Source organism: Macaca mulatta, chromosome 6 (assembly GCF_049350105.2).
Source record: "Macaca mulatta isolate MMU2019108-1 chromosome 6, T2T-MMU8v2.0, whole genome shotgun sequence".
Classification (NCBI taxonomy): Eukaryota; Metazoa; Chordata; class Mammalia; order Primates; family Cercopithecidae; genus Macaca; species Macaca mulatta.
The window spans coordinates 142,478,021-142,504,000 of record NC_133411.1 but is presented as its reverse complement, the minus strand read 5'-3'; the positions used below and the strand labels follow the sequence as shown (position 1 = coordinate 142,504,000).

General features: G+C 45.1%; 1 protein-coding gene across 6 annotated transcripts in view; it reads left to right on the top strand.

The window, feature by feature from the left end:
• Positions 1 to 25,980, top strand: part of FSTL4 (follistatin like 4) — a 417,315-nt gene that overhangs the window by 16,142 nt on the left and 375,193 nt on the right. The gene's annotated exons all lie outside the window — the stretch shown is intronic.

The window sequence follows — 25,980 nt, the reverse complement described above, 5'->3', positions numbered from 1 at the left end:
TAGTTTAGATCAATTAGATCACAGAGTGAATTAAAATTGCACTTCCTTTTTGGTGGGGGACAGAAGGCCGCAACGTGTGGATACGGACAAGAGGTTGATAACACGACGTGAGTGATGACTCTGAAACCTCTCAGATGCTGAAAATGTATTCCGAAACCAAGCTTGAGTTGCCTGCTTAGTCTCTACAAAGACCCTCAAGAGAATGGCCTTTCTGTATATTTAATAAAACCCTGAAAATGCAGAGTAATTGGTGGAGTACACCCATGTGAATTAATGAAGTATTTTAATTATAAAATATATTTGAAAAGAAATGGACTAGTTTTCAGGTATATAGATAAAAAGCACCAGGCTGAGAAAGAACTGGCAAGTGGAGGTCCTAAGGGAGAGTGCTTTAATGAACAGATAAGAATGATTAATGGCATGTTAGGTATATATAAATGCTTCTAAAGTGCTTGAAAAACTTGTTCTCAAATACCTCCCTGGAGAGTCTGGATGTTCTGCTAATTGCTTAGTGAACCCTGGTCTTAAGTAGTAAAGAGGATTCCTAAGCTGCAACCTGGCCCTGCCCAAGGTAATAGATCCCATGAATTTGGGGTTTGTGGGCAAAATGTATTTTTCTGCAGAAAATGCTTTGTGTGTGCTGACCCTTAAGAAATGGCTTCACCCTTCCATTAAAACCACCTGGGATTTTCTCTATGCTGTGACGAATACTCATTCCTAATAGGGAGCTTTCCAGGGCGCTTTTCCTCCCATTGTCTTCCTTGATGCCTGCCGTTCTCTTTTTCTCTGTCCCTGTTTCCTGTCTCGCAGAATGAGAAATAAAAATTACCTCAAAAAGTCAACATTCCCGGAGAGTGAATAAGGTTACTCAGTGTAGGGTAGGATTAATGCATTATTTGATCAAAAGACATGATTTCTCTTTCATTATTACTTAATTGTAATGCAATCCCAAAACTACCAGCCTTAATCTTTGGGGAGCTTCAGAAGTAATTTAATGTACACTTTTCCTGCTGAAGTTAGTGTGCCTTCCTTTTGTGGTGAGCAGATGATTAAATAGAAACACTATCTCTGCCATCTAAATCCATGAAGGACGCGACTTAATGCTCTTCTGAAAGAGTCTGGAGGCTGGCTTGCTGGTGAGAACAGCAGTTCCCTATGGGAACGGCTTTATCAGCACACTCATATCCATACGAAGAGAAAATGATCACTTAAATCCTACACATATATTGTTGAATATTTAATAGCAAAGCAAACAGACAAACACACAGTAAAGCTTAGTCTTCCTACTATTGGGGCCCATCAGCCCACTGTTTTAAACCACTTATTTCAAATAAAAGTGTCAAGTCAATTAAGGTGGGATTTAGCTGGAGGTAAGTTGAAGGTAAGTTAATATCAACCCAGGGCCTCTTTATCTTAGCTGTTAACACCCTACTTCTTTGTGTGTCAACAAGAAGGAGCACATGCCAGTCATTGGGAGGAAGTAACGCTTTTTGGGGGTTGTTATTTTGCTCCCCTGCAACCCCCGCTCCAGGGTAGCTTTTGTCTTCCAAGTCCAGGAATGTTGCTGCTTTAGGAAAGGAAAGTGATGACTGTGTAGATTCTGCACCACAGGAACTATTGCCCTATTGATCATATATATAGATTTTGCTATAGCTTTTGTTTTTGCAATATTGTAACTTCTAATCATTGAAACTGTTTCTATCAGTGATTAAATGAGATGATAATGGGAATGGACCTAGGGCATAGGATGGCCTAGGTTAAATGTTTAGCTGCAGAGAACAGAACACTGCCAGGTACGGTGGCTAACACTTATAATCCAAGCACTTTGAGAGGCCGAGGTGGGCAGATCACTTGAGTCCAGGAGTTCAAGACCAGCCTGGGCAACATAGCAAAACCCCGTCTCCACTAAAAATACAAAATTAGCTGGGTGTGGTGGTGCACTCTTGTAGTCCCAGCTACTCGAGAGGCTGAGGTGGCAGTATCACCTGAGCCTGGGGAAGTCCAGGCTGCAACAAGCCATGATTGCACCATTGCACTCTAGCCTGGGTGACAGAGTGAGACTATGTCTGAGAAAAAAGAAAAAAAGAAAAAGAAAAAACCTGAAGGAAAAAAAAGAAAACAGAGAGTGGAGCACTTATTTTAGTGGATTTATTTGCATCCGTTGCTCATACTCTGTGCATCCCTCCATGTACTCCCACGGCCCTGCTTACCAGGGGCCTCCTGCGGGGCGTGCTGTTTCTTCTTTCTATGTCTCTCCTTTCTACACCTGACTCTCCTCCTCCTTCAGGGCCCAGCTCTGGTTCTTAATTTTTCTTTAGAATCTTCTTGGACCACTCTTGGTCACACCTGGTCTCTTTTTCTGAACTCTTAGTCCTTCCTCTCTCTTTTTGTCTTCTTACTCTTTTATATTTATGTTAGCATATGGATGGAGCCTATCTTATTTATCTTTTCTTCCTCACAGTGTCTAATAATTTTATAAGCAAAATAGAGGTTCAATGCATTTTTAAGCCAATCGATATTTATGTGACATTTGGTCCTGGTCGTAAAGTCACTCTGGTGCTTCCAAAATTCAGACCAGACCATCAGATATTTCAGCACAGGGCATACCTCCCTGCACAGCAGGTTCACTCCCACTGCGGAAGTGGATGGTTTCCCCAGCCAATCTGTGAGCAGCCTGCAGGCCAGGCAGGCTTGCATCCTAATATCCAAGATAGTCCTTGCGCGTTATAGTTTCTGGGTAGTTTCTTATTTGAATTGTAGCTTTTAATGTATCGATAACTCACAGTCCAAACTATATTAAACTCCTCTAGCAGTTTCCTCAGACAGTCTTATTTCCTGGAAGAATCAAAACCAGCAGAGTTTCCTGAGACTCTAAATAAGTCAAAAACCTTTTTTAGGAACCAGATAGTAAACTGTTTCTGTATGTTTCTTCCTGATAGTAGTACTTCACACAAATACTCATTGACTTAAGATTTTTAAAGTACTTAGAAAGCATTAATAAGATTTGATTTACCTTTAAAGTTATTATACCAATTACTTGAATGACCTAAGGGTAAATAGAATTAAATGACCAACGAGTGTGTGTGCGCATATTTTTAAAGCAATTATAGCAAGTGTTAAATTATTGTTTTATGTACAGAGACTGCAGTGGAAATAGCTTCAAGGAGTTTACCATTTTACAGACATAGATAAAAAGAAATACGGCTGGGTGGAGTGCCTCTTTCGTAAGAGTGGAGTGGCAGAACGTGCCCTAGAATACTAATGGAATTCTCAATTCAGAGGAAACAATTCTGAGAGGTACAATTTATTGAAATAACGAAATGTTGTTATATCCCCCCCTTTATCCTACACAGATGCTCTTTGACTTACAATGGGATTACATCCAAATAAACCCACTGTAAGCTGAAAACATCATAGGTCAGAAATGTATTTCATACACCTATGCTACCAAACGTCATAACCTAGCCTGTCCTGCCTTCAGCATTCTCAGAGCACTGACGTTAGCCTACACTTAGGGCAAAATCATCTAACACAAAAACTATTTTATAATAAAATGTTGAACATCTTATATAATTTATTGAATACTGTACTGAAAGTGACAAACAGACGGGTTGTATGGGCACTTAAAAGTAGAATTTCTACTGAATGTATATCATTTCCATACTATTTTCATGCTGAAAAATCCTAAGTCAAACCAAACCTAAGTCAGGGACTGTCTGTACGCTGGTCAAGATAAATATAGTAGTAAAATCAGTATTGGTAGAATTTTATATTTCGGGGGGAACCAAGGAACCAGGAAGGGGTGAGAAGTGATATGGTAGCAGCCTCCAAAGAGCAGACCTGCTTTTGAGAAATAGGCATTTGTGGGAGCCACTCACTTTTGGGGCCTGGGTGCTGCAGTGGCAGCCCCCCACTTTTGGGGCCTGGGTGCTGTGGCAGGAACCTCCCCTTTTGGGGCTTCGGTGCTGCCATTGGAGCCACCCCACTTTTGGGGCCAGGATGCTATTGTGGGAGCACCCCACTTTTGGGTCCTGGGTGCTGTGTTGCAGCACCAGCATCTCATCTATTTGCTGGGCTCTGGGATTGAATGGTGGCCGTTACATGGTCTTATACATCTTTCATGCATTTTACTGAACTTTTTCTAAATGACTCTTACCCATGGCATATACATAGTCACGTACTATATACCTGTACATGTTAATATTGATTCCTTCTTAAATTGTCACCTCATATGCCTCAGTGCTTATAGACCAGAGATAGGTTTTGAGCTCAGACACCATGGGTTTTCAGTATTTGCAAATTCTCTCAAAGTAAAGTCTTTGCAGAAGAAATATGTGGAGTGGTGTCAGCTAACTTAAACGTGACTCACCGCCTCCCTAACCTCAGGGGTCAGCCTAAGACAGCATTGATCCTACCCTGATTGCCTGGCCCCTTCCCCTTGCTACAAGTGTTGACGACAGGCATGGCACTCCTGTCCCCACAAGGGCAACCTCAAATTGCAGCATCCTTAGATGCTCCGTGGCTTCGTTCTGCCTTGGCTGGGCATTCAGTAGTACTTGGGCTGCGAAGACTGAGCATTGATTTTTCCAAAACACTTTCACTGTTCTTGTGTATTGGTTGTCTTAACACTAGTGCCCCTCACCCCCAATCACCCTTTCTGATAAAGTTCTCCCCAGCACCCATAACCCTGACTGTGCTCTTTGACTGATTACTGGTGAACAGCTGATCGTCTGTAGGGTTTGAGATCTGCCCGTTGGTGTCTCTACTCACCCTGGCCCTCAGCTGGTTTGTGGGTATAAATAAAAGAAACTCTTTCTTTCCTGTGAACCAACGGGGGTCCAAGCTGGGTGTTCTTAAGCCTCACCTGCAGTATGTGTGCATCTCTCATGGCTTTTCTGCCGCATCACCCTTGTGATACTCACCATTGCAAATTCTAGCATTTGACTTGCTTTCAAAGAAGATGAGACTCTGGGCAAAGTCTCTCAGCAAGAGACGAGAATGGTCTTCTCCCTAGGGCTGTGGAGCCCTGGGATAACCAAACCACATACCCCTTTCAAAAGGATCCAGAATTTCCTCTGCAGATGCGGTGCTAGTTGACGTGGGGGCTGCTTCTCTGGGTCCCCAACACTTAGCCAGGGCTTTCTGCTGATTATTCTGAGTCAGAGGATATGTATATTCATTTTTCAGGTAAAACTGGCAGGGCACAACCTCCCACTTATAGATGTTATCAGTACATTCATAATTTTCAAGGCAAACAATGGTAGCAGAACCTCCCAAGGTCTCAGGGATGAGCCCATTCCCAATTATAGAATGGGGTGTGCTGTACCCTGCTCCAGCACCTCTTGAGATGCAATGTGCTTGTGAATGGTCTGGGATCTTGTTAAAATGCAGATTCTGATGCAGCAAATCTGATGTGGGTCCCAAGATTCTGAGCTCCAGGTGATGCTGATACTTCAGATCCCAGGGGACACTGGGCAGAAAAGCCTTAGAAGAGCCTCCTGCCTCCTCCCGTGCACACACGCAAGGAGAGTCCCAGTTGGATTGACCCTGGCCTTTTTTTAGTTCTTGCTGACATGATGGTGCTGACTGCAGTCAGGAAAAGGAGAGAAATGGGCAGGCTGCAGGCATGCTGGAAAATAGCTTGGTGAGACTCGCTTAGGGGGCAGGTAGGGGATGGGAAAGATGAACTTAACCTTGGTTCTAGGGTCATTTTCACCTGTTTTTAAGCAGCTGGACAGGTAACTCTAGCTCTCACAACCCGTGATTCCTCCCTGGCTTGTCTGTAGGTGGTTTTAAATTCTGAGAGAGGTGAGTTTAAATGCTGAGGCTTAGCCCACACCCCCTGCTCCGAGGACCAACAACACACTCACCTCTCACCACCACCGTGGCTCCCTTACTGGTATCCTGTCCCTTCTCTGCCCCCAGAGCCAGCCAGCCTGTTTTGGGGATGAGCATTGCTACGTTGGTGCGCTGTTTTGGAGTCTTTTTTTCTCTCTATCCTTGAACAGGGAAAGTCGCTGTCTTTGTTCTTTGTGTTCTCTCCACTGCTCCCAGCCAGCCCTTCCACACTGTACCAGTTAGTGCACTGTGTGCCTCTTTAGTATTTTGAGATCATAGTTGACAGAATTTTAATTGGCCCTGAAAAGTTCTATGACCCAGGAAAATGAGCATTTATGAGTTCACAGAAAACCATTATTTTTCTTCCTCTTAATTTAGCATTTACTCATCTAACTACTTTATTTATGCCTCTGTTGCTAAATAATCTATACTCCTCTAGGAAACTTCCCACCGTTGTAATCAGGACATCAGGCCATGCATTGTAAATGGGGCTCCAATTTCCATTTTTTGGGGAGTTGGCAGCACAGATCTGCCAAGTCCCAATCATCTCCTTGATTTATCGCCTATGCTCTGTGGGTTATTGCTCTTGCTTCCCATTTGGATGGAAGTAAAGGTCGTCCTTGTGTCAGGCAGGATCTAACAAGGCCCAATGAGTGGGCTTTACTCTTCGGGGCTGCCAAGCCAGAGCCATTGTCCTTCTGCCTCCATGGCTGTGGTCTCTGCCACTGGCTCCCGGGGTTTGTCTTGTCACCAGCCACCTGGGAGTTGGAGCATACTAGATCTAGACATGGAGGATGTGGGAGGATATGGGTCCAGTGCTCTGAGCAGGCGATACCGAGGACACTGTGGTGGGTGCTGGCACATTGGTGTTGAGGGGAGGGAGTGTGGCCAAGTGGCTGAGAAGCCATCTGTCCATCAGCCTCGCCTCTCTCTTGATGAGTAGCCATCCTTTGGGGCATTCCCTTGAGTCAGGAAGGTCTGGAACAAGAGAAACCCAATTTCTTTCCTCCTAATAAAAATCAGCCTTGTTTTACTCCTGCCAGGAGTGTGTGCTCTTGACGGAGGTGAAGAATGAGTGTGAGTGGCCTGCGGGGCTGGGGTCTTCCCTCAATCACAGGGTGAGTTTCAGTTTGATCTTGCACAGGGGTTGGGGTGGGGAGAGCTGGTGCTGCTGCTGGCGTTGGTCAGGAGACCCTGAGAGAATTGTCTTCCCTTGGTGGGTGGGACTGGTCGGTGGGCCTGGGCTAAGGTAACACCTGTTTACCTGCTTGATGCTTCATCTAGACACTGAGCCCTTGGTTTTTCTTCGTTTGTTCCAAGACGGCCTCGGGTACAAATCGAAACCCTTCTGGAGGGTTCAGCTGGAGATGGAAGCTGCCACTGTTGCTTTTGTTAAAATACTTTGAAGGTTAAGGTTTCGTGTTATTTGGGATCTAGATTGAAAACTGTGTGTGTATTTTTCTTTTTAAGAGTTGAGAAGGGAAGTCATATTCTATTTCTTGCAAAAGCCCTTTCCGGAGAATCAGTGAGACCACCAGCGAGCCTGTGATGCAGCTGACAGAAGCGCTTCCCGACCTGTGAGGGAGTTGGCCTAGCCTCAGAGGTGACAGACACCCCCAGCACAACCCAGGCTTCAGCCCCAACTGGGGGCCTGGGCCCCTGAAGCATGGCCTGTTTTTCAGAGGACCTCTTCCCCTGCTCAGGCTGAAAGTCCTCAGTGCTTCTGGTGGCCTGCTTGGCTGGTGGCAGGGCTAGCTCTCAGTGTAGACAGGCGGATGTGCGTGGCTCTCTAGGCTCTTGGGAGAAATGGCTGCTGTCCTCCTTCCCCGCCATGGAACCCTGTGAACTCTCACTTCGTGTGTTTTATGTTGCCACTTTCTCCTCCAGGCTGTTTGTTGTTTTAAAACCCCATAGTTGATTTTTCCTGTTGAGGCTAAATCATTTTGCCTGCCACCTGTCTGTGCTGCTGCCTAAGGCATCCTCGGCCCTGCCTTTGCTTCTACTGAACCCTCAACTCAGAGGGTCCGGAGGCTAAAATCTGTTTGTTCCCTTGCCAGCTGTGGAGCTAAGGGAATCGCCCTCTCCGGCCTTTAGGTTTGCCACAAGTGAAATGCCAGCGATAACAGCACCATTTTCAGGGTTGTCATGAGCACTAAGATGGTATGTGAGGTGCCCGGAACAGATTGCCTCCACAGAACATGGCAGTCAGAGCTGTGGTTTTGTGATTGTCATCCCAGAACCTCAGTCGGTGGCTGTCAAGAAGACTGTGTGCCCTTTGTGAGCCACAGCCTGATATGTCAACTTCAGCTGCTGCAGTTCTTGTCACTGCTGGCCATGGCCACATACCATGTAGCAAGGCAGCCCTCAGGGTGGGAGGGTCCTCTTTTCAGTGGAGTGGTAAATATCTTGGGACTGGGCCCTATATCCTCAGTGTCCAGAAAGCCTGGCACACAGCAGGATGTTCAGATATTTGTTGAATAAGTGAATGAGTCAGCCATCTTATACTATTCATTTTGTCATCATATGGGGTTTGGACAAGGTGTCTTGAGTTTTGGGACCCCTTGCATAAGAAATCCCAGGAAATAGTCACTGGACTGCCTTTGGCCACTTCTGGCAGAATCCCATCAGTTTCAAATCTTCTTAACTTTCTTCTTGAACCAGGTGAGGCTTCAGAGAGTCCTATGGGCTGTGTGTAGGAACAGGTGGGACCCTGACTCAGTTGCCATCTCCTTCCTAGAATGACTTTGAGGGCCTGCTTGGCTCTGTTTCCTCTGCAGAGGCCAGCATCACTGGCAGCCAGCCAGACCCTTGCCGAAACCATGAGCCCGCAGAGTGAAATGTAAAGTCAAACAAATGCAGGATGCTTTGTTTGTGCTTAGAATTTTCAGGGTCAGTAGAAATAGTCTGTGGCTCCGGGGTAGGTGGTTGCCAGCCATCTCCACAGAGGGAAGAAAGGAGCAGAACTTCTCTTTTAAAATGTCATTAAGTAGGTATAAGACCCTTGATGGCTTTCCTTAATGCCAGTCTTAGGACAATTGAACTGAAGGCTTGTTTGAGCTCTGCTGTCATTTAGAGCTTGCTCTCTAAATAAAGAGAACAGAAGTCTTTTTCCATTTATTTCCCTTTCTGGCCTTGCATTTAAAACGTCCTTGAAAACTTTGGTCTCTGTAGAAAAGACGTCAAGTTTCCGCTGGTTCTGCTGATGCCACGTTTTGAGTGTCCATACCAGGTAAGTAGGCTTTCATGTGGGGATGCCGGGAGGTGTCGAACGGGAGAGGCCTGCCAGGCAGATACTCTAATTGGAGTGGCTCTGAAATACGCCCCATGGTGCCTCCTCTTCCTCCTCTGCTGTTTTCTGTTTGGTTGTTACTGCTGTTCTCATATTAGCATTTGAAGAGTGAAGAGCAGGCTTCTGGCCGGGTGCAGTAGCTCATGCCTGTCATCCCAACACTTTGGGAGGCCAAGGCGGTCAGATCACCTGAGGTCAGGAGTCTGAGACCAGCCTGGCCAACATGGCGAAACCCAGTCTCTACCAAAAATAAAAAAAAAATTAGCTGGGCATGGTGGCATATACCTGTAATCCCAGCTACTTGGGAGGCTGAGGCAGGAGAATCGCTTGAACCCAGGAGGCAGAGGTTGCAGTGAGCCAAGATCATACCGCTGCACTCCAGCCTGGGCAACAGAGTGAGACTGTCTCAATAAAAACAAAAACAGTAGGCTTCTCTGCTTCATGCTTGAGTGTTCATGCCTGGCAGTATGGCTTAGGATCATATCTTTGTGTCCTGAAGCAGAAATTACCATTTGACTTTCTTGTATCCCTACCTAGAGGGTCTCTGAGCCCTGGACTGGCTTGGCCAATAGGGACCTCTGGTTTACTTAAATCTTAGTAATCAACAGACATCCGCTGAGCACCTAGCTGTGTGCCTGGCCTGTACTAAGGTTGGCTAAGTGGCTGAAGGGAAATGGGGGGGATTTGCGATTCCATCCTTGAGGCTTGAGGACCACTGGGATGGGGGTGGGAGGTAGGAGCAATCAGCTGCTTCAGGATGGATTCCAAGTTAGCAGAAGGGATTAAACACCTACATTAGTTAATGATGTTTTCTAGTCTGTATATAATGATTAAATTAAGTTCTCAACTTTAGCCTAAAGAAAAGCGGGCATATTTATTGAGTAATAAGGAAGTACATCTTTATTAGAAAGAAATACATGTTAATAAAGAAGGAAGTCTATGTGCCTCCCTGATTCCCATGCCTGGTCCCAGGGCTGGACACTTGTGCTCATGGTCCAGACATTCCCCACCCAGGTGCATGTGGCTGATAGCACATCTGGTGTCACAGATTTGTCCTGGCCCCTGGCTCAGCTGTTCTAAAGTCCTCAAGAGTGTGGGTTGGGGGCTGGAGGAAGCCAGAAGTCTCTAGGTGTCACCTGTATAGGATGGACGTAATGCTGAATGCAGCAGCCCTCTGGTGTCCAGAACCTCCACCAGGCCCCTCCTTTACCATCCTTCAACACTCCCTCCCAAAACTTATCCACCAGAGCCTACGCCGCTCTGGGACCTCTCCCCTGAAGTGGTTCCACGTGATATGGCTGTGTTCTTATCGGCTCAGTGACGCCTAACCTCCCCTCAGAGGACTTGGGCTGGTAGTGTAGAGGATGTGAGTGCTCATTATTACTGGTGGACAAGTTTCAGGGCCAGGGGTGGTGTTGAAAGAGGGTGAAGAAGGGGACTGTTGAGGTTCTGGACACCCACAGGGCTGCTGCATTCAGCACTGTGTCTATCCTGTGTGGATGACACTTAGAGACTCCAGCTTCCTCTGTCGTCCTTCATCTTGCTTAGGGTACTGCAGCATGTGACACTACCACCCCAGTGGCCAAAACTGTCCTACTGGAGGTCTTATTCCTTGCTGGAGAGTTGCACCTTGGTCCACGTATCCTTCCTGGTCCAATTGATTGTAGACAGTTGACTTAGCCCATTTAGTGTTGCTATAAAGGAATAACTGAGTCTGGTAATTTATAAAGAAAATAAGTTTATTTGACTCATGGCTGTGTAGGCTGTACAAGAAGCATGTGCCCAGAATCTGCTTCTGGTGAGGCCTCAGGAAGCTTCCGCTCCTGGTAGAAGGTTAAAGGGAATGGGTGTGTGTAGAGATCACATGGTGAAGAGAGCAAGCAAGGTGGGAGTGAGAGGTTCCAGGCTCTATTTAAAAGCAAGCTCTCTTGGGAACTAGTAGGGTAGGACTCACTCATTGCTGCAAGGATGGCACCAAGCCACTCCTAAGGGATCCAACTCCATGACTCAGACACCTCCCATTAGGCCTCACCCCCAACAGTGAGGGCCAAATTTTGGCATGAGGTTTGGCAGGGGACAAACATCCAAACCATAGCACCAGTTGTCCAGTAATTCTTAGGAATAAAAACACTTTTATGACCATGCTGACTGAAACAAAATTATCTGTGATTCATTATCTATTCCAGATGAGAATGGTATATGTAATTTAAATCTGAATTTATTCAAAATGACTGTTCTTGTGTTACAAGTAAAGATGATCATGAACTGCACTGTACAAGAAATTCTTGTCTGATATTTCGCCATGGGATTATGAGAAAGAAGAAAAAATAATCACAAACAGCTTTAAGAATGTGGTGAGCGCATGGTGAATGGTGAATACAGCACAGAGCGTGTTTAGTTAGCTGCACAGGCCAAACCGTGGGTGACGTGAGAATTTAGCACAAAAACGCGCTGCGTGGAAGGTGGGATTGGGAAGGACCTCTTGGAGGCAGTGGTATTTGGAGAGGAAGACCAAGATCTGGGCAGAGTATTAGAGTATTTAAGGAGGAGGAACCCTCTGAGTCTAGGTGTAGGGTGGAATAGGGCCATATCTGGCAGGAGGGGAAAACTGAAGATATTGGTTAAGGTGAGTATCTGGGACTGTGGACCAGGGGATTCATCAGGGACCTTTTGGTGGCCAGGAGCAGAATCACCTGCTAAGATGCTCATGTACAAAGAAGGGTTGTCATGAGGCCCCAGATCTTCTCCCAAAGCCAATGGCAGGATGCCCTTGTGGGCTCAGGCTTAGAGGCATTGGCAGTCTGTCTTCCAGCTCCCTTCTGAGCCACACTGTCTCCTTTCTCCATTTCTCTCTTCTCTGCCTGTTCTCTCCAGAGACTGGTCTTTCCAGGGAGCTCTGAGTATAGCCCTTGCTGCAGCTCTGGGCCCCGACTGTCTCATTTGAGGTCTGTCTGTGTCCTCAGGTTCTCAAGGGGCAGAGCCTTATTGGCTAAGCTTGGGGGAATATCTTCCCAGGTCCATTTGCCTGTGGCCAGGAGGCAGGTCCCAGCGGGTGAGGAGGCCTCCAGGGGCTCTGAGGGGAGGGTGTGGCTGCAGTGCTGGGTGGTTCTTGTGAAGGAGTGGCAGGAGGTTACTGTGGGTGGAGGACAGTTGGCAAGGCTGCAGAGCCAGCCTCAAACCTCTCAACAAGCACACAGAGAAATGTGAGGCAAGTTTGTATAGACATGGAGCATTTTATGGAGTTGCATTTTTGGATCTTCAGAGCAGGGGTTGGCCCTGGGCAGTAAGGCCTGCCTTGTGCTGTTAAATCTTTGCTCCCCTGCTTTGCTTGCCTGCCTTCTTCCCTGTCTTGTCGGCACCCTCTCCATACCCTACCTTACCAACGCGGCCTGTCCGTGGCTGGGCAGCTCGGGAACCCAACGTATCCATTCCTAGGATGTCCCTGCAGATGGGCTGTAAAATAGGTTTGGCCTCCACAGGCCGACTTGCATTTTGCCAGTCACTACCCTGGCCCTCCCCTCCATCCTGGTGCCAGTGCCCTTGGCTCCTAGGGTACTATGGTAGGAATGTGTTCCCCAAAAAGCATGTGTTGGAAACTTAATCCCCAATGCCACAATGTTGGGTGATGGTACCTAATGGGGGTGTTTAGGTCACGAAGGCTCCATGCTCCACCCTCAGGAATGCCGATTATAGAAGGGCTTGCGGCTGGGAATTGGACTTCTTGCTTTTGTCTTTGACCTTTCACCATGGGAGTAAGCAGCAAGGAGGCCCTTGCCAAATGCCAGCCCAACAATCTTGGACTTCCCAGACTCCAGAACTGTGAGCCAATAAATTTCTGTTCATTATAAAGTAGCCAGTCTCAGGTATTCTGTTATCGCAGCACAAAATGGGCTAAGGCAGCCTGTGTCCACGCCTGACCTATCAAACTCACTAAAGGGGAGCAGGCTTTGGTGCTCAGTTGTGGCCCTGTGACTCCAGAGATACATATCCTGTGGCTATAGGGAGCTCCTCAGTGCAGCTGCTTTGAGGTTTAGCTGGAATCATTCTTGGGAAGAAAGAGGGGTTACATGGGAGGGGAGTCATGGCTTGACCAGATGCCTCTTCTTAGAAGGTCGACCACCCTGCTAAATCCAACAAGCAAAATAGCAGTTGAGCTGCTGTGGGATAATTTGGCCTCTCATCACGGAAGACAAGATGCGATAGATGCACTCCCCACCTCACCAGTTCTGAATCTCAGCCTTGCTCCCGGCTAGGTACAAAGTCTTCTTGCATTAAAAATTTGGTTTTTGTTGTGATGTCTCTTTCTGTGTAGCCAAGAGTTAGAGAGGGCTAGGGAGCCAGGGGCATCTCTCGGGTGAGGAAGAAAGAGGGCAGTGTCCTCCGGAGCTCTGGGCTGGAATCCTGAATGGCTCCTCTTATCCTTCTCTTTTAAGAATAAAGAGGAAGATCGCGCCACTGCACTCTAGCCTGGTGACAGAGCGACAGAGCAAGACTCTGTCTCAAATAAATAAATAAATAAATAGGAGATTCCCAATAGGAATTCTCATTCCTAATATGAATTTCTTTTAGTTCCATAGCTACTGATAGTGATAGAATTAATAAACAGCTTTCATTTTGCCAAAGCACTAAGTGGATTAATTCACTACTTCTCGAAGAGAGTCTATGAGGTACTATTAATTTGTTTCTTTTGCACAATGTGGAAATTGAGGCTTCAAGATAAGTGAGCTGTTTGAGATCTCCCATATAGTAAGTGGTGGAGCCAGGGTTTGCACCTGGCTTTCTGACTGTCTAGCATGTATTCCTAACCACAGTATTGTGCTCTAATCCCCAAGGACATATTTTTGAGTCTAGGGAAAGGACATTTGATGACATTGAGCTTTGGAAGGTCAAAGCAGACAACATCACATCAGAGGAGGCATCCCTCCTCCTGGAGGGCAGCAGAGTTTGTGGTGGTCTCCTGGGGCTGGGCTGTGGGGGGCCTCTTGACCTGTGGGGAGAGATAAGTTCTGCCCCATTCACCCTCCTCCCCCACAGTTTGTCTTCTTTCACCATCAGGCAGCCACTGAACCTCTGAGAATTAACATATTAACATTCCTTTGGCTATTTCCTTGCACTTCTTCCAGGATTCCAGTGGGCACTTGGCAACTACTGCCCTCACATGGGACAGTGAGGGCAGTGTCTGTGGGTGTCAGTTCTGGATGGAGGACTAAGTGTGTGATGTGTGGTGGTCTCTGTTTCTGCTTTTAAGAATTGGCCTTGGGAAGTTCCTAAGGGTTGACCACAGCAGTCTCCCTTTCAGAAGCAAGGTTCTGGGGCCTTGATCTTAAGGAGGAGGTAAGATTCCCAGCATTGGCAACCAAGCTGGTTACAGGGCTTTTGGAGGGTCAGGAAACCCAGTGGGAATGTGCTGGTGTTTGCTGACTCATCCACTGGCTGCTGGAGAGAGCAGCAGGGCTGCTGCTGAGATGAGGCCAGAGGCAAGCTCATGTGCTCCTGCTGGAGGTGCTGCCATGGAGGGACAGCCTCCTCCTCAGAGGTGGGAGTGTCAGGCATCCCCAGGCACACTGGGTACTAAAGATTGGTTGAGCCGTGGTGGCTCCTTCGGAGTATGCCCCTTTCATCTAGGTGGGTGAGCACCCCTGCTCTATGGGATGGCCATGGCTAGTGAGTGGTCAGAGCTGCCCATGAGTGAGGAGAGGAGAGCATCGCTATGGGCAGGACAGGGATACCCCAGGCACATACAGGGCCCAGGACACATGAGGTATCTATACCTGCAGAAGACCAAGTGGAAGGCATCCTGGCTATTCAAGTGGATTGAAGCAAATGAGCCAATGGGCAGCCCCAAAGACTGAGAGAAAGTCATGGGTGAGCGCCTAGCATGGAAGGAAGAAGAGGTGTGAGGGAGCAGTGTCGACAGGGGTTGGCCGTGGCCCATGGGTTGACACTGTACCAACAGATGCCTTTCCCCCATCCTGTGTCTCCCAGCTGTTGCTTACTGACCACAGTAGAACTAGGGGACCTTTCCCCACTCCAGAGTCTCAGAAACAATGATGAGTACTTCTTCCAGGCTGGGTGCTATGCTGATTGCTGGGGGGCACAGCGAGGATGCTGTTTGTGGGTGGAAATTGGCAAGTGGACAGCAGCCACCAGATGGAGTGCTCTGTGCCCTGCTCTCTCAGTTCTCACCACAGTCTCATAGGCACTACCTTATCTCATTTTGCAGATGAGGAAACAAGCTCCCGAAGGTTAATGCCATGCATATGGTGACCCAGTGCTGGGGGTCTGGGGTGCAGGTGAACCCCTTTGTGGCTCGAGCACTGCAAGCCCAGTCACCCCATTCTCCCTGTCACTGGGAGGCTTCTCGGTCCTGGCTGCTCGAGCCTACTCTTCCCACCTGTGCCTACTGAGTTCTGGATGCTGAGCTGGCATCGGTCCTCATGGAAGGCTGGTGTGGGCCTGCCCAAGCCATCCTCTGGCTCCACTGACTCTTGCTGGAAAGAGAAACTGGCACCACTGTTTACAGTAGTTTCTGTGCCTGCGACACCCAGCTGATACCCTCTGTTATGAAGGGACACCCCTCTCCATAGGTGGGAGTAGCAGGGCACCCTCAGTGGAGGACCCTGCCAGCCCGCTGTCACCTGCAGAGGTCTGTCTGAGGCTGCTGGGCACCATGGTGCACACACTGGCCAGGTTCACTGGGGCAAGAGTTTGTAAGGTGTTAAGATGCATGATTAACCCAGTGGTTCCCAAACTTGTCCATACATTAGAACTACTGGGGTGGCTTCAAAAAGTACTGATGCCTGTGTCCTACCCCTGGAGATTGTGATTTAATTGGTTTAGGGTATGGCCTGTACTCTGGATTATTTAAATGTCCCCATTTGAGAACCGCTGTGTTAGCCTATGAGAGAAGTGCAGGCAGAATGCCCACTTCTGCCCTCATTGTCTTTCTCAGCACCTACTCCTCAAGGGAAAGAGCTGATTCAGGCTGTAGGGGACAAAGCTTCCCTGTGCCTTTGCCCAGGCATAAGGACCCTCCTGGGAGGTGTGGGTGGCTAAGGCTGGCCTGGTTCCTGACATGGCACGTGTGGGGCAGGTATTTCTCTACTTGAGGAGTGACATTGCGTGCTGTCTGCATGCTCCCTCATTCCTTTCTCACGACAACCTTATAAGTAGCACCTTTCAATCTCCACTTCAGACGAGGAAACTGAAGCTCATGGTGCATCCTACCTAAGGAACGGAAAGAGGACGGGGAATAAAACTGGATTTCCCTTGGGATCCTCGGATGGGCCAGGTCCTAAGTAAACACCAGTCTAGCTCTGCTGACCACTGGGGCCTTTCTGCCTTTTGACTCTGTTGGAAAAGAAAATTGAAAAACAGTCTTATTGTGCCTTAAAGGCTTTTTAATTAAATATAACTCGTTTAATTTAAACTACTTTAAGTTCCATTTTTAATATAAGTGTTATAGTGGTACAATGAAAGTGCCTTCTAATCAAAGTGTGTATGGGGATTTATCTCCCCGTACAAAAAGCCTGTGGGAGCCCAAACCAATTATTTATTCAGACAGCAATCAAAAATCACCAGATTCTGAGGAAGGCATGCATGGTGGAGGTTCGTGGGTGTGGGTAGGAGTCGGAAGTTCCTCTGGGGGCTGTGAAGATTGAAGGAGGCGGGTGTGGAGAGGGCTCAGCATGGAGCCTGGCATGGGTAATTGCTTAGCAAATAGAAGCTGCCACTGGGATGCTACTGCCATCCCTAGGACCTCCGCTGCTTCCCCTGCTAGTTCTTACTGCTGGTGCCACAGCTACAAAGTGGGGAGATGACAGTAAAGAGAGAGGCTCACCGAGTGGGCAGGAGGGATTGAACAGTCCTGAGCAGACAAATGTGCTCAGATTGGGTATTGGAGTAGAGACCTACTCCAGTACCAACCCCCAGGAGGGACCCGGCCTGACCACCTGATCTAAAAAAGCAAAGCCTTTCCCCTCTGGCAGTCTGTCCTCCTTCCTTGTTTCATTTTGCACCATGGCGCTTCTTAGCATGAGATATTCTCTATATTTCCTTTGTTTGTTTGTTTGTTGCCTGTCTCTTCCAGTGAGATCCTAAGCTTCGTAAGGACTGGGGCTGGGGCTGTCTTGGCACTGCTCCATCTCCAGGACAATAAATATCTATTGAATGAAGAGACAAAGGGATGATGAAATGAATTGCTCAGGAGGTCCATCAAGAGCTCTGCTGAGAGCCCTGGGTGATGGGGCTGAGGGTCTTGGGGAGGGTCGAGGAGGTGGGAATTGCAAGGTAGGACCTGGTGGGAAGGTATCCACAAAGCTGAGCCCACAGAGGCTGTGAGTGATGGGAGTGGAAGTGAAGAGGGGGCAGAGGAGATGCTCAGGAGGACAGAGGGAACATGGCTAGCAGGAAGATCCAAGGGGAGGGAACCTATTGCTGTGTCAGATGACAGTTTCTGGTGGGAAGTCTTGGATTAAGGGGTCTTCAGGTGTCCCTTTGGAGAAGAGGGTATGCCTGACCTTAAGCATTGGCCACTTTGGGTATTTTCAGCTTATCCCAATCAGACACCACTTGCACCCAGTCCTGTCCCCAGCCGGCCTTTCCCAGCTTGCTCACCTTCTCAGAGGCACCAGCCCGATCCATCACCGCTGGCCCCACCATGACTCTGGCACATTTTGCATCTTCATGTCAGACCATCTGTATCTGTGACTCCCTAACTCTATGTTCAAAACAAAGAATGAAAAATAGACTCAGACATGAGGATTGTGCTGGAGGGCACACTTTCTTCCTTTTTTGTCTTTTAGTTTTCTAGGCACAGGTTATTCTAAACCTCATCTTGGGCTTGCAGTTGGCAGAAAAAAAACAAGTAGCAGATTGGAATATCATGTTAAACAGGTGGATGTTAAATTGTATCATTTATTGGATGGTTCGTGGAGGGTATCATAAATAATTTAAACATGAACTCCTGCCCCCTTTCCTCCCAAGAGCCACTTGTCCTTGCTGTCCTCTCTCCTCCCCCAGACACCTACAAGACTGTCATGATTTTCTTATGGATCATGGACTCTTGGAATAAAGTCAGTGCAGGAAAGAAGCTTGTTCAGTTGGACAGCTGGTGGACATGAAGCATCTCAGAAGGAGGAACGCATCACAGGCTGTCCTTGTGTTTCTGTAGCAACTTTACCTACAAAAGGAAAAGTAGAGAATGTCAGGCTTCAGTGGTAGTTGGTGTGTTCCGTGAGCGAATTGGGAAGTTGCACTCACCTCCGTATTCTTACCCGGAGATCTTGGGATAATCTGATTTCATTCTAGCAATAGAATGTGTTTAGGGCCTATGCCATGCCAGGCCCTGTGCTGCAATAAAAGGTGAAAGAGTTGTGGACCCTGGGGGAGATGGATACCCCTCTTGTGGTTACAGTCTGGTAACGACCATTGCTTTTGTGGTTAAGCAGTTCTGCAGATAATGACTGTGTTAGGTCGAGCCCTCCTAATGTCAGTGGAAATAGCAATGACATATTAATGAGGTCATTCCTCGGGGTGCTGAGTTACAGCCCCATGCTGCTAACTGTTATGATGGTCTTGGACATGGTGATTATTCATTCTGAGAGATGTGGATTACTTTCCAAATCAAAAAGTTAATTAGTTTTTAATTTGTTGGGTTGTCTGAGAGATACAATGAGAAAATTCCCCTCTTGCCTTCTTGGTCCCTTAATCTGGCTGTGTGCAGGCGACTGTGTTTAACAAGGAGCAGTGATCAATCAGTTATTGACATTTATTTCATCAAATGTAACTGAGTGTTTACTCATATTGTCACTTTGGTGGATTTGCTATCAAAGACTGTCTTAAATTCAGGGCTAACATTTCTTTTTAAGTTGTAAATGAATAACCTTTAGCATAAAGCTTTAAATGATATCTAGAATTTAAATTCTCATATTATATTTCCAAATCATCTTAATTTCTGAAGATGGGCACATATCCCTTTGCTTTCTTTTTTGTCTAGTGTCTGGTAATCACCATTAATTCCGTTTCTTTTTAGAGTATCACAGCTTTCTCCTTCACTGACCACCCTCTGCTTCCCGTCAGAAAGCCCTGGACAGAACTCTCTGTGGGACTTTGCCCGTGTTTCTGCGATATCGCCTCAATTGTCCTGGCTGGGCTGTCGGGTCTGCCTGTTTTACAGATGGGCAAACTGGAGTGGGAAGTATCCGGGTGGCTTCCTCAGGACTGCAGCTGGTGGAGCAGCTACTGAAAAGAATCAGGTGATTCAGACCTACTGAAGGCTTTGCCCTCAGGGGCGTAATAAAGTTGGTATTCCCAGGTCTCCCCACAAGAAGCTATTGATGGGTTTATCATGGTGATTCTTTTTTAAATTAGTAAAGTAAAAGAGTACCTAAACAGTAAAGACATTTCCTTGGTATTTTTAAAAAGTCGTCTGACATGATCTCTTCCTTTTGTCTTGATAAACCTCCCTTTAAACTCTCTGGCTTAGTTATTTTAGACTTCCCAGCCCTGTGTAACACTGGTTTCCTTACATTGATCCATTTATTGTCATTTATTGTAAGATTGGCAATAGAGGGGACACAGAGCTTGCTTGCTGTACCGTCTGTGTTTCAGCCCCAAAGTGGGGAAACTTGCATTGTTTTATTTGTTTGTTTGTTTCGAGACAGGGTCTCGCGCTATCACCCAGGTTGGAGCGCAGTGGCTTAATCACAGCTCACTGCAGCCTCCACCTCCCTGGGCTCCGGTGATCCTCCCACCTCAGCCTCACAAGTATCTGGGACTATAAGTAGGCACCACCATGCCTAGCTAATTTTCATATTTTTTTGTAGAGATAGGGTTTCACCATGTTGCCCAGGCTGGTCTTGAACCCCTGGGCTCAAAGGAGACTTGCACTTTCTTTGCCTATATGGCCATGTCCAGCCCTCTCCCCTTCAGACTTGGTCTCCTGGGAAGATGAGAAAGGCAAGCTCAACCTCTGCTGATTGGGCAACTCCTAGGCAGGGCTGGCTGAAAGGTGCAGGAACCCCTGGCCTTTATCAAACTCCCTCAGCTATCTAAGCCCCTAAAGGTTTAGTGTTGGTGGCTGTGCCTCCCCCACCTTTGACTGGCCTTTAAGGCAGTAAGCCCATCCACCAGGGCTACACACACCTCTCATTAACCCCAGAGCCATCTGACACTGTTCTCTGTGGTGCAGGAGGGGAACTCTGACCCCTTGATTAAGTGGCATTTCTCAAGAGCCAGCACCCCTTTCGTGTTTTTCTTGAGCACTTGCAGCAGGCTCTGCATAACTGGAGGAAGCAGGGGGTGTTTAGACCCCCCCAGAAAATCCTGTTCTTTGCTGGATTATTCAGCTTGGCTTTCAAACTAGCCCCGGGTTTAGGGTTAATTCCCTAACCTTCTCTGGCTTTGAAGACCCAGACATGGTGTGCTGAGAAATATAACAACTCAATAGTTTTCCTTCTGCCTTTAACTAAGCCATATAAATGAGATAAAGTGTGCAAAACTCTTACTGTGTGCACAGTAAGTGGGAGCCAGCAGTGGAATACGTGCTACATAAGGCGCCACTTTATTTAGCTGTATTTTGTCAGTCCAAGTGAAGATTTTAATTGCAGAATAGTGTCTTGCTAGCAAAAATGAACCTGCTTAGAGTCAAGTTTTTAAAATTCAAGTGAATAAGTGAAAAACTGTAAGAAAGGTTATTAAAGAAGCACTCATTTTAAGAGCATCTCAGATATGAAAAACTTAGACGTCAGAATTTCAGTAGCGATGAGTCCCATGGCAAAGCTTCCATCTCATCTGTACTAATTGGTTCATAAATTGAACATGTGGGCTTCCTTTTGTGTGTCTTCAGGAAGTTGGGCCCGAGGAGCTCTGAAGCCAGGGATTTCCTCAGCCCTTCTGCTGCTGGATGGAGGTGCTGCCAGTCAGGGGCCCATCTTCAGGGCACTGGCACAGGGACCTCCTCAGGCTGGGCCCCTTGTACAGCAGACTCCTTTCGGCTTTGTCTACGAAGATCTGGCCACGTTGAACTCTACTCCATTTACTGTTTCATTTCATTCTCTTCTCAGTGTGGATGCTTTTGATCCCCCACTTTCCTAACCCATATAGCCAATATTTTTCCAGTGAATCCCATAATATTTTGGGTGACAGACTGAGGCTTACTCCTTAACCAAGGACCTCTGAGAGCATGGATGCGGAAGCGTGACTATGGTCTGGGGCAGGGCTTCACCGTTCTTTTCTAGAGCCTCACCCCCCGTGCCCAAGATAGACATGGGATGGATCTAGGGGTGGAATTTGAGAGTGCTCATTTATACTATTTCAGCAGCCTTCAAACTGTTTTTTGGTAGCTGAGAATCTGTAATCGGCTTTTGGATTATGAAAAATATTGCTCAGCACTCATATTGATTCAAAAATAAAGATTGTGTAGTTTAACTGCATAGTAAAATACAGCTTTATAGAATGGTAATTTTTTATTTAAGTTCTTCTACATTATAGCAAGAGATAATGGATTCAGGAAGGGCACAATGAGGAATAAAGCTGTTGTATTGTATTGGTTAAATGACATTTTAAATGATTTGGCTGTCAAACTCGTAGAAAGGTTATGAACAGTGAATGAAACATCTAAAATTAATTCCCTGCTTCAAGAAAGTGTGATTTATACTATAATAAAATTAGATTTTTAGTTAAAGAAATTTAGTCATTAAGTAATGCCCATGCGCTAAGTCTCATTTATAACCATCTGGTTTGAAGCTTCTGCAGAAAATAATTTCTTCCTTAGACAATGCATCTAGGGCCTTGGTGTCATTATGTCAATGAATTTCATTCCTTACATTTCTGCTACAGCTTTTGAGGGGTTGCTTTTTTAAGGACTGGAAAGATGGATTCTTATTTAGCCTCAATAATTGAGGAAGCCATTGAACTCATTTACCTCCCAAAAATAATCTTATCGTCTTCCTCTCTTAGCTCATTTCATGAATGGTAACGTTGATGATGGTGGTGGCACATGTTGGAGGACTGCCTATGTGCCAGACACCATGCTAAGCATGGGACAAGCTTATTATTATTTCATTTGATCATCACAATTACTCTATAAGGAATGTACTATTTCTGCCTTTACAGATGAACAAACAGAGACTTAGGAAATGTTAAATAATTCAACAAAGGTGACAGAGGCACAGCTGGCAGGAACAAGTGAGGATCTAGCCCGAATCCATCTGACTTCAGAGCCCCCACTCTTAATCCCTGTCATATTTTTCATGAATGTGTGTTGACTATTTCCTTGGAGGAAGTATAGTGGTAGGACCTCAGAGGTTTGAGTCTAGTCCTGATGTGGCCACTTCTCACGTGATATTCAGCAAGTTGCAGTCTTTCCCTCAGTACATCATTCTTCATCTGTAAATTAGGAAGTGGGGTTTGTTCCCTCTATTTAACAAACTTCTGATTACTCCTGGGTAATTTGTCTAATTTTAAAAACTTTTACTGGAGCATATCAAATATATAGTAAAGGCACATATCTGAAGTGTGGCACTTGGTGAATATTTTGTAAGTGAGCACATCTATGTGACCACCACCAAGATGATAATATAGAACATTTCCAGCATCCCAGAAACCACTCTGTGTCTCCCCGGTCATTATTCTCCCAAAGGTTACTGCTCATCTATTATCAGAGATTGGTTTTGCTTGTTTCTGAGATTTATAAAAATAAAACCTTATAAATTGTACTCTTTGTTCCTGCCTTCTTTCCCTCAGTGTCATGACAGTGAGATTCAGCTACATTATCACATATTGCAAAGTTTTTTCTTTCGCATTGCAGTGAAGTTTTTCGTTGTATGGATATGCCACAGTTTATCCATTCTACCATTGGTGCACTTTTGCATTACATATCATGCTGCATTCAGCATTCTTATACATGCATTTTGGTGCTCACATGAATGTACTTCTGTTGGACATTTACTTAGGAGTTAAATTGTTGGGTCAGGAACATAGATGTCACATAGTTATTTTAACATAATTTAATTACGGGGAATTGGTTAAACAGATATGAAAGGATTAAGAAGGTGGAAAAGGAAACACGGCAATAGTTAAGAGCAGTACCTGCTGGAAGGAATACCTTTATCACTACTGTCTCCAGGGGAGGAGCCTCGCCATACTGGGACTCAGACCAATGAGCAAAGTTTTGCTGGTGCTGGTTCCTCTGAGAGTATAAAAATTATACTTCCTTCATATCCTTGTAAACATTTAGTATTATCAGTTTTTTTAAATGTCATCTATAAATCACATATAATTGTGGTTTATAACAGTATCCCACTGTGGTTTCAACTTGTGGAGTGCCTATTCAAATCTTTTACTCATTCTTCAGTTAGGTTATTTGTATTTTTCTTATTGATTTGCAAAAGTATTTTATATGTTCTCAGTAAGTCATTTGTAAGATATATGGATTGCAAATATATTTCCTTAATGGCTTCCCTTTTCATTGTCTTGATCCTATCTTTTAATAAACAGAAGTCCTAATTTTAATAAAGTCTGAGATATTCTTTTGGTATTGCTTTTCACATCCTCTTTAAGAAATTTTCATCTACATGAAAGTCATGAAGATACTCTTGATATCTTATAGAGACTTAGCTGCTTTACTTTTCGCATATAGATCTATAATCCATCAGGAAATGATTTTCATGTATGTTCTAAGATACGTTCTACATTTTTTCCATGAGGTTACCATGATGTGTTTAAACTTGCTTAAGTCTCAGCATATGGTCAATTTTTATAAATCTTGAATTGACCCTTGAAATGAAGTGCTATTTGGTACAGTGTTTGATGTATATCAATTAGGTTGAGTTTTAAAATTATAATGTTCAACTCTTCTATATCCTTACTGATGCTTTTTTCCTCTACTTGTTCTACCAGTGAAAGACAGAGATTTTTAAAATTTTCCAACCATTATTATGGGTTAAAAAAATACTCCTCTTAGTTCTTTGAGTTTTGGCTTTGTATATGTTTAGACTATGCTACTAGGTATGTGCAAGTTTAGAACTGCTGTATATTCCTGTTAAGTTGTTCCTTTTCTAGTTATGAACCATCCCTTTTTATCACTAATAATGATTCTTGCCTACTTTATGTATGGCCATGTTTTCTTGGTTGAAGTTAATATGGTTTATCGTTTAAATCTTTACATTCAGCCTTTTTGTAATGCTCTGTCGCCCAGGTTGGAGTACAGTGGCGCGATCTCGGCTCACTGCAAGCTCTGCCTCCGGGGTTCACACCATTCTCCTGCCTCAGCCTCCCAAGTAGCTGGGACTATAGGCGCCCGCCACCATGCCTGGCTAATTTTTTGTATTTTTAGTAGAGATAGGGTTTCACCGTGTTAGCCAGGATGGTCTCAATCTCCTGACCTCGTGATCCTCCTGCCTCAGCCTCCCAAAGTGCTGGGATTACATGCGTGAGCCACCGCGCCTGGCCCAATCCTTGTGTTTTAGTGGGATTATTTAGCCCATTTATAGCTAAACAAGTTTAAATATAAACCTGTGTTTTCTCTGTTCTATATTCCTTTTTCTCCTGCCTTTCTTGTCTTCTTTTGGATGAGGCAGTTTTGGTTATTTCATTCCTTTGGTGTCATAGCACTAATTTTGCCGTTTTTTTGGACAGTACTAGGACATTATAACACTTTAATCTCATTTGATCTCCTGACCTTTTTTAAAAAATCATATTACTATGTATTTTAGTTCTACAAATATTTTTATCTTACAGTGCATTATTGTTAAGTAGCCCAAATGTATTTTTATTTATTTATTTATTTTTACACTTTTTAGTGCTCCTTATTTCTTCTTACATAGCTATACATTCATCTGAATAATTTTTTGCCTTTTTTTTGCCTTAAAAGTTCCCTATAACGTATTGTTTTTAATGTTAATTTGTTGGCAATGTATTCTCTCAGGGTTTTTTTTTTTTTTTGTCTAAATATCACTGTATTTTACCTTCATTTATTTTACCTTATAAATACCCATATTTTCATTGGATTCTATGTTTTTTTCAAATTTTAAAGATGATGGGCACTATGCTTATTACCTGGGTGAGCTTTACACCAAACCCCCAAGACATGTAGTTTACCTGTATGACAAATGTGCACATGTACCCCTGAACCTCAAATAAAAGTTTAAAAAGTTAAAAACTAAAGATGGCATTCCATTGTCTTCTGGTTCCATTATTTTCTCCTGAAAAATCAGCTATCACACTTACTGTTGCTCCTTTGTTGGCAATGTTCTCCCCATCTCTACCACCCACCCTTTGGCTGTTTTAAAGATTTTCTGTTTGTCTTTGAATATTCAACTATTTTACTGAGTACTTAGGTATGGTTGTGTTTGTATTTATCTTGCCTGGGGCATGTGGAGATTCCCAAATTTCTATCTTGATGTCTTTCATTAATTTTGGAAAAGTATCAACCAGCATCTCTTTAAATATTGATTCTGCCCAATTTCCTCTGTCCTTTCACTCTGAAAATTTAATTACATGCTTGTTAGAACTCTTCACCATGTTACAGTGTCTCATATTTTTTTCTGTATTTTTCATTCTTTATCTTTTTTCCTTTCAGATCTTTTGTTTGGTTATTTTTTACTGATCTAGCTTCCATCTTACTATTCCTTTCTTCAGTTGTGTTTAATCTGTTGTTAAATCCATCTATTGAATTTTTCAGTTATTTAATTTTCGGTTATGAAATTTTTGTTTGATTACTTTTGTTTATTTTTATTTCAGTAGGTTTTTGGAGAGCAGGTGGTATTTGATTACAGTTTTTTAGTGGTGATTTCTGAGATTTTGGTGCCTGCATCACCTGAGCAGTGTACACTGTACCCAATGTATAGTCT